The sequence below is a fragment of the Prionailurus bengalensis genome, chromosome A2 (genome assembly GCF_016509475.1).
Source record: "Prionailurus bengalensis isolate Pbe53 chromosome A2, Fcat_Pben_1.1_paternal_pri, whole genome shotgun sequence".
Lineage (NCBI taxonomy): Eukaryota > Metazoa > Chordata > Mammalia > Carnivora > Felidae > Prionailurus > Prionailurus bengalensis.
The window spans coordinates 141,771,259-141,781,154 of record NC_057348.1 but is presented as its reverse complement, the minus strand read 5'-3'; positions in this window follow the sequence as shown (position 1 = coordinate 141,781,154).

Genomic DNA, 9,896 nt, shown 5'->3' with positions numbered 1-9,896 from the left:
GCTCTATCAGACCTCTTCTATTTTGTTTTAGGAAGCTCCAAAGCTTTGTATGAACTCGAATACAGTCTATATGACCATTGCATAATAGATATGATTTATGCAATGGTCATATATTTCTAACATAGACTTGTAACTGTATGATTAATGTGTGATATTTTTGATGTTTCCTTTTATTGATCTATTTTCAGTCTATATCATAAACACATAGTTATTATGGCACAGGAGTAATCATGATCTTTGGAATCTACAATGTAAATTCACACAAAGAAAGATCTTGAGTGTTTTAAAGTAGCCTTAGTTATTTCTTTATAAGCTTACTTAATCTCCTGCTTAAAATGAAATATCTTTGAAACAGGTGTTTTATGAAAATGACATTTTGGCATGTGTATATTCTCATTTTCTCTCATCTGACATGTTCTGCTCGATTTTTAAATCAAAACATGTCTCTGTAACTCTCCAAATCTTAGGTTCAATGTCATTTATGAACTTGAAGTTTTTCTTTTTTTTCCATTGTTCATCATTGTCAAAAGGAACAGACAGATAACTTTAGAATATCAAATTCTGTGAAGTTCACCCTGAAATTTCTTATTCTCAAGAATAAGGCACAAGCTGTATAAGGTAAGAATGCAACTCTTCAGAAGTATTGGTCAAAAATGAAAAACAGTATAAATCCAATTATATCAATTGCAGTCAACTTAATGCTGACATTACTAAAGAGAGTTTATTTTATCTGAGCATTGATGGAGAACAGCCAGATGCAAAGTTAAGCCAGGGTGGATCCAGGGGTCCATTTCTCTAACGAGAGCTCTTGGGCGTAGAGAGTGACCTGATTCTAAGGAAAGAACATCAGTTACTGCAATGATATTAAAATCAGTTGGCAAGATTTTTTTTTAATTTCTCACTTTAAGAGATTATATATCTTTTTCTTTCCAAAGCATTATTCTTTTCACACCTACTCAATTTCTTGATGAGCTAAATGAAAGAACATAACACATAACTGTCTCACCTGTTTTTTGAGGTTAAGTTTCTTACCTTGAGGTTGGAATAGGGATTCACATCAGTTTTAAACCCCAGTCATGTGCCTTTGCTGGAAAGGCGGAGGGTATAGAGTACCCAGAGCAGGCAACTAAGGCATAAAAATAGAATAACAGATAGATGGAATGGTTCAAGAATCAAAATTTGCCTGTTATATTGTACCTGACAAGAAAATAATTCATTAATATTAAATAGCTAACTTTCATCAGGCTTAAGTTGTCTTAGAAACAGGGGATTCTTAACAATGTTATTTGTAGAATTCTCTACCTCAAAAGTGTATAAATCAGCATAACTGACTTAAGCGCATTTCTCTTATGCTATTTTAGATTTTAGGTGAATAAAGAATTTAATTGACACTAATTCTCCAGAGTATTCAAGATTATTCCAACAGTAGTGATGGAGAGCCCTGAGTCTTTTATATACTCTATAATTTTCATAGCCTATTTTACTTTTTCATTTACTATCAACATTTTAAACAGAAAAATTGAAGAATATGCCAAGACCTGTGTATTCACCGGTGATGTTTTCAATTTTTTAAATTATAAGACACGTGTTAAAAAAATGAATGTACAACTCTTTCTCCATCCATCCTTGGTTTTTTATATTTTATGTAAGTTAATCCAAGCCATTAATCCCCACAGACTATATGTTGCTGATTGCACACTCAGTATGTTCCTCTCTCCTCTGTATGTCCTGCAAGTTGGAAGCTGGATCTAAAGGCTTGAGCAAGCCACAGATGCAACACCCTAATTTTGGACCTCAAGCCTGCAGAACAGTAAGACCAAAAAAATGTATAAAGCACCACAGTTTATGGTACTGTTTTTATAACAGCTCTAGGAACTAAAATACTAATGTAAGTGACACATTAGAAAATAGAGTGCTAGGGGCACCTGGGTGACTCAGTCAGTTGGGCATCTGACTTTGGCTCAAGTCATGATCTCACAGCTCCTGAGTTTGAGCCCCGCATCAGGCTCTGTGCTGATAGCTCAGAGCCTGGAGCCTGCTTCAGATTCTGTGTCTCCCTCTCTCTCTGCCCCTCCCCCTCTTGTGTGCGTGCTCTCTCTCTCTTTCTCTCTCAAGGATAAATAAACATTAAAAAAATTAAAAATAAAAGAAGTTGGAATGCTAATATCAACATACGTACAATAGTCTATGAGTGGCCCATGACAAAAATGGTTCATGGAGACCACGGTAGATTACCAAGACTTGATAAAACAGTACCACTTACAGCATCATCAGTCCTTGATATGGTTTCAACATTGCAAAATATACATCAGTCTAAAGGAGAATGCTATTCGTGATTGAATTTGCAAATACTTTTTTTCCTCCATCTGAAGCTTAGAAAGGAGTCAACCACAGTTTGCCTTCATGTGTGAGATCCCACTTTGCATTTGCTGTATTCACAGGGTTTTTTTTTTTTTGAATTCACAAGCTTACTGCCATCCTATGAGTAGAAGGGTTTGGATTTAGCAGCTTCTGAATGTGAAAATACACTACCTTTGCTAATGAATGATGATAATATCAGAAAGTGAAGAATAACCTAGGACTGACTTGAATGCAATGGTGACCCACGTGACTAACAGAGCCCAGCAGATACCGGGTATCTGCCCACACTGTTAGATTATTTGGAAGAACCTGAGCAGGAGCCTCCTCTAACTTTGTACAGGCAACTAAAACTGCTGTCGTTACCAACTCTTGGAACTAGATGAGAGGCAAAGCACTTGGTTGGGTTTGGATTTTGAAAGAGGCGTGTTTCACACGCGGAATGATTGCTAGCTCCTATGGATAAACCTACCTGAAGATCATATTTGTACAGAGGTCTGAAACAGCAAACTGTTTCTGACTAGCAAAACGGACCACTAATTAAAATCCTGGACACCAAGGTTCAGATGAGATTCCCTGATTGAGGACATTTCACATATGTTCCCACATATTGTCAGGAGAATGAAGCACACCATGGAAGTTTTCTGGGAAGGACACCTGGAAGCTTATGCTTGGTTTCTCCTGGACTTCTTCAATGCACCTTTTCTCCTTGGTAGATTTTAAACTGTACTGTTTTGCTCTAAATAACTGTAGCCATAAGTATAGCAGATTTTGGAGTCCTGTAAGTACTTATAACAGATCATCAAGACTGGGGGTGTTTCCTGGGACCCCCAGAAATGACAGTTGTCTTTTAAAGATAGTTAAGTAATATGAAAAAAATCCCATTGATTGCCACTGGCAGCATCTTGATTCCTTTGTGCATATGCAGATTTCCATCTGGTATCATCTTCCTTCTGATTGAACAGCTTCCTTCATCATTTCTAGAATGTGCATCTATAGGGATTAGTTCTTTCAGTTTTTGCAGTTTTAAACAAGTCTTTTGCTTTCAGTTTTTGAGAGATTTTTCTACTTGGTATGGAATTATAGGTTGACAGGTTTTAATGAATCTACTTTAAATATATTGCTCAATTATCATTTCTTACTTATGTTATTTCCATTGAAAAGCCTGCTATTATCTCTGTCCCTCCCTAATAATGTGTCTTTTTCTCTGGCTGCTCTTAAGATTTTATCTTTATCACTGTTTTGGAGCAATTATGCGTCTTGGTATATTTCCTTTATGCTTATTGGGCTTAGATTTTGATACGTTGCTAGGATTTGTAAGTTAATTGTTTTCATTAAATGAGGAAAAATTTCAGCCATTATCACTTCAAATATTTCTCTGCTGCTTCTCCTCCTTCAGAGATTGCAATTTCTTATGTATTAGGCTGCTTCAAGTTGCCCCACAGCTCACTGAAGCTCCTTTTTTTTTTTTTTCTCTTTTTTATTTCCCAGCCCAGGTAGTCTTCTCACTCAGCACTCATGAAATAACTGGCAGGACCTTCTGCAGTTCTCCAGATTTGTCTTTGCACAGCTCTCTTGCTTCTAATTCTCGGTCCTAGGAACTACAGACATTTGGACACCCCCACCCCCACCCCCAGCCCCAAGCCTGAAAGCTCTATCTCCTTCACCTGCAGCATTCCACAGGGCTTTGACTTGAGTTCCCCTTCTCTTCACTGTGACCTTGAAACTCTGCCCAAGCTCTCAGTAGGGACAATCAATGTATCTACCTTGCTTGTTCCTCATGTTTCAGGGATTACTGCCCTATGTTATCTGATGTCTTAAAAACCATTGCTTCGTATACTTTATTGTTCATTTATTAGTTTTATCAAGTGGGAGAGTAAATCCGGTTCCCGTTACTGTATCCCAACCAAATGGGGAGGTCTTCTCCCGGCATATTTTGGACAAAGTCCCTCTCACTGGTTTGCTTCTTTGCTTTCTGGAACAAGTAGAGTTCCAGGCTCATTTTGTACTTTTCCTATGCCAAGCCAGGATGGAGGCACCTGGTTCCTTTAGGTGGAGATGGTAATAGGAGATCTCACATTAGGTGTTCTTACTCTTTTGCAGTGTTGCTGTTTCCAAGGCCTCAAGTGGACCGAGCTAGGGAAGTTTTGTGTGCATGTGTGTATGTACATATGTACAATAGTAACCTGTTAAATTGCACTGTAAACATCGCAGAAATGTCAAGAATTACATTTTCTTTAACAGTAATCAAATAACCATGAGTAGTACGTACATTTAGCAAATGGTGACTTTTTCATTAGTGGTGTGGAATCTTAAGAAAATAAACGTATATAACAATTGACTTTGTGGTATAGTTACCATCAGTTCGAGATAACAAAGATGTAAAAATTCCTTTTATCTTATGCCCTTATGCTGATATGGTACCTGATCTTTTCCCCAAGAGAACTATGTATTTTTCTGAATATATTTCAAAGTAAGTCATGAGAGGGGATTGAGTATCCATGATAGCTTCAATTCAGTTCCTATTACAGTCAAGTTTTCTTATGTTTAAAAACTATGTTTGCAAAAAAAATGAAAAGAAATAAATGAACAAAAACCTTACAGTCATTCATAACATGTTGCCTAAGGCGCACTTCAGCTACATCCATATCAGTTCCTAATATTTGGTTCACAGAGTCCTTTGTTTCTTTCCACAGTGATTGGGGAATGGAGTAAATCATTTTCCAGAGAACTTGGACCATGGCCTAATCACTCCATAACTTCATGCTATACCATGCTATTTAAATAAAAACATGAGTTTGATACAATACTGTGAAAAGTTTGCCTTGAAGGAACTCCACAAAGGTAGTAGCTTAGAAAAAGACCCAAACTAAGTCACTTTTCTGTTAAAAAAAAAAAATACAAGTAAGAAAAATACAGAAAATGCAATTTTTGATATGTTTATAATTCTTAGGGTGGTAGCTCTAATGTTTTATTCACAAGGAAGTTCCATTTGATTCAAATAACTTCACAAATTTTAATATGTTTGACTTTAAAGTACCTATATCTTTATTTATTATCCCATTTGCTTTTAACATCCAGGTGCTAGTTTAATCTCTTTGCTTCATCAACATTTTGATTAGCTGCTTTTATTCAATATTAAGACTTTTATAAAGATTATGTGAAAAGGAGCCAAAAATACTAGTTTAGTTGAAATAATATTTAAAAATAGAAATAATAATAGAAACATAGCAATAGATGTAAATAGACCTATTGGCCAAAGATGGGTGATTTTCCAGGTGAGAAGGCATAATTATATGTGGTTTTTGTGATGAATAAATAAACTTAAGGAAGTGGATTTTGACTTTTATGATAGTTGCTGTCCTTACCCCTTTTGACAATTCTTCTCCTTCCCCCCTCATTCTCCATCTCCGTTCAGGAGAAAGAAATTTGTAAATAGAAAGCATGAGTATATAAGGCTTCTAAATTTTTTTCTCTAATGTTTTGACAGTGCTGACCTCTGTGGGTTATTTTCAAGACACTAAATCAGATAGTTCAAACTACTGTAAAGCCAAGCATTCACATATTGATTTTTCTTTTATTGTTTGTCACAAAGGGGTAACTGGTGGCATCATCAAGTCAAGTCTTATTTACTTTTGAGTTTGCAAAGTTTCACACTTTGTTATTATTGTCATTATTTTCTCAGCTACCTTCCAACTCGGTTCCAAACTTCCCTTGTGTCTGAACCAAAATTTGACATGGCGCCATCAGGGGGAAAACTCCTTCTGTTTTTAGATGTAGTTTATAACTTACCTGTGGTACTTTCTATGATGCTACTAGATGCTATTAATTTGTTCTATGTGTTCATGACTTGCAGGAACCCTTATTAGACTTCTTCCATTATCTCCCTCAAATTTTCTAAACCATCCCCTCAAATATCTTCTTCACCTAAGACTTGATGTCAAAATACTGTCACAACAGAGGGCACATAAATATTTCTAATTTAAATTAGATACATGTTTTATTTAGTAATACAGACTGAAAGTCCCTTAGGGAATTCTGTCACTTCTCTGCTGATGATGGATGTGCCTTGAATCCTGCAATTCCTTATGTTGCTGCTTAAAAGAACTATTTCCCTGCCTCTTGTCTGTCTCTAAACAATCTAACACAACCACTGCAAACAGTTACACCTTTTGGGGGAGCAAGAAACTTTTCCTGTTTCCTCACTTTCCCAAGTTTGTATCCAATTTCTTATCAGAGTACACAAGCAAGGCTCACTCCAGTCTTCCCTAAAGAAGAGATTTTTTTCTTATCTTTCCCTTCTTTTACTTGAAATTATATGCTATGCACTTTGTACTCCTGTCTCCCTGAATCTTTGACAAGTTGTAGTTCCTCAAATATTCCTTAATCAGTTACACCTCCAACTTATTTTTCCTCTTTGCCACTCCTTCAAATAACCTTAATGATTTAGTCTTGAAAAAAGCATACTTTGTAAACTCTTCTCAAATATTCCTTGCTATGAAAGTTATTTAATTCCATCTAGTTATTGGCATATAAAAGGAATTGTTTTGGTGTCATGTACTGGAAAATGAAAATCTGAATCCTAACTCTTCCACTTACTGATCTTTGTGAGCATTTAATGAGTCAGTACTGTCCCTGAGCACAGTGTCCCTGTCACAGAGCCTCTGTGTCTTCCGCAGAATGGTAGTATTTATAGGCAGCTCACATCTGAAAGGAATTACTGAGATAAGGTATTAAAGTCACTCATACAGTCTTGACATCACATATGCCCTCAATGAAAACTGGTATTAATCCTTACTTACATTGACTAATATAGTTATCATCTTCCAGGAAGACACATATGGGAAAACATATCTCTGCCATTGAAAATAAAGATCGTAAGAAATGTAAACATTAAAAAAATCCTATATCCTCCCAAACCAGGAAAAGTCCAAATAGCAGGCATGATGTTTTGGTATTAAGTTCGCATTAAGTCCCAAATTAAATATGTTCATTCCCATTTGTCCAACGGTGAACATGTAATATTGCGAATGATTATAGACTGCACAGTATTACTACGGCATAGAGATGAGAAGACTATGCTATTTTTTTAAGGCACATAACTTTGTTTGATTTATCAGAGACTTCTAGCTCCATGTCAGTGACTTGTTTTGCATGGGATAAGTAACTCACTTTGGGAGGAAACCTGAAATCCAAATATACGAATGTGGTGTAAGTCCTGATACCTGTTCTACTGTGACTCCATGAAAATAAAACTTAAAACGAATGTTAAAGCTTCCATGCATAAGTTAATGACTTGGAGTTTGTATTTTATATACAAAATGATTAGCGGCATAAGATAAGGTCATTAGCTAGTCATCATGGTTCAATTACCCGTGATTTAGTTTTAATTATTATAGTCTCTTCTTAAATGAAGAAAATATTAAAATATAGTTTTATATGTGATTTAGTTCAAAATTGCATTGCCATTTATGCAACAGAAAAATAGGCTATGAAGTCACACTATATTTATCTCAGATATGATTTTTTAGATGAATAAGAAATACTTAATTTGCCTGAGAGAGATGTTAGGAATATTTAAATTGGCTCCTGATTTTGCAAATAAAATTACCAAGTAAAGGAAGTTTATATATAATATGTGACACAATGAATGTTTTTAAATATCAACTCAAGGGAACAGACATCTTTGTAGCTTTTAATAAAATCCAGTAAGAGAGAGAGAAATTATCAACAAATAGTCTTTACTAGTGACTAGACAACGGAGTGAATGTTTTAACACTCATTTTCAGTAAAAGGCCGAGGAGTAATAAGGAACCATAGAGAAAAAGAGAAGAAAGGTAACTCTTAGAATAAGAGTAAAGATTAAACACAAAGCAGATAGAAAGCAGAGGAGAAAAAATGAAAGTAAGGAGCACTTGAAAGAGGTAGAAAGCAGAAGCTGACTTCCAAGGGAATGTTATGGTATACCATCCACAGACATCGGATGCATCTGTTATCACTGCCCACCAGATCCTAAACTCAAATTTCAGCCCTTTCCTTTATAGGTTCCTAAGCCTGGAGGTGGTGAACCTTTCTGGGCCTCGCCTTCCTGCTTTAGAAAGTTACAGTAGAGACCAAGCAAGACCATGTTTTGTGCATTCTGCAAACTGGGCTTTGCAAAGGGACATGGTCACATGCCAGGGGTTTCAAAGAGACACAGGATAAATTTGAGACAAGTCCACTGAATGACAATCTATCGAAAATATTAGTTTCATATTAAAACAGACATGCTTATTTGGAAACAACTAAGCAAAATATTACTTATTTTTTCTATATTACACACAGAATTTTTTAAAAGTTAATATGTATGAAGTAGTCCAAACAGGGCTTGGCCTAATAAGCACTGTTTGTTACCTTAAAGGAAATTATATGCCCTGGGAGATTTATTTATTATTCTTTTTAAAGTTTATTTATTCATTTTGAGAGCAAGGGCACACACGGGTATGCACACAGTAGTGGGGGAGGGGCAGAGGGCGAGATCCCAAGCAGACTCCACACTGTTTGCACAGAGCCCAGCACAGGGCTCAATCTCATGAATTGTGAGATCATGACCTGGGCTGAAATCAAGAGTTTGACGCTTTAACCAACTGAACCACCCAGGCACCCCTGTCCTGAGAACTCTTAAAAAGCACTAGAGGTTTCATAGTGACATACATTTCAGAAACACGGTATCTTATAATGCACTTTAATACACAGTAACACTAAAGGCATTGAAGAATCCTATAGTAAAAGAATGTTTAATTCATTCAGCCTCAGCATCAATCAATGCATTTGCTCATGAAATTCTATTTTTCTCTGATACACATATTAATAATTCTGGAAACACTAATGATCTGAGGAAAAAGTTTTAGAAAGCTGTTCTGACACCCGTGTTTACCAGTACCATAAATATGCCTCTTTTTCCTGGAACACACAATTGGAATTTTCAATAAATATAAAGAACTTTTTGAACATAACTCATGTAGGGTAAGAACAGTTTTTATGTGACATGATTTTTCTAAGAAATGGACCCTTTCATAATATAATCTATGATCATAATGGGGAAAAAAGAGTTCTATATTCATTTCCTATATGGAAGTTGCCATACAGAAAGATGAAATATATTCAATTTTATGTGTAGTTCATAATTTCCTTACAAAATGCAGCAAAAATTTCTTGAAAAATTAAGTACGCCATTTAAATCTTGAATTATACAAATGAAGGACTGAAGTCACTTTTAAAACTACTAAACCCTGTTACTAAAATGCAGTATATGAAACTTTATTTCTCTAGAAATACTAACCTAGAATCTGCAAAGTTCTTATTTAAAAAAAAATTAAGTTTTTATTTATTTACTTAGAGAATGCAAGCAGGGGAGGGGCAGAGAAAGAGGGAGAGAGAGAATCCCAAGCAGACATGGGGCTGCCTCACAAGCCGTGAGATCATGACCTGAGCCAAAACCGAGAGTTGGACGCCCAAACGACTGAGCCACCCAGCTACCCCTGCAAAGTTCTTATTTT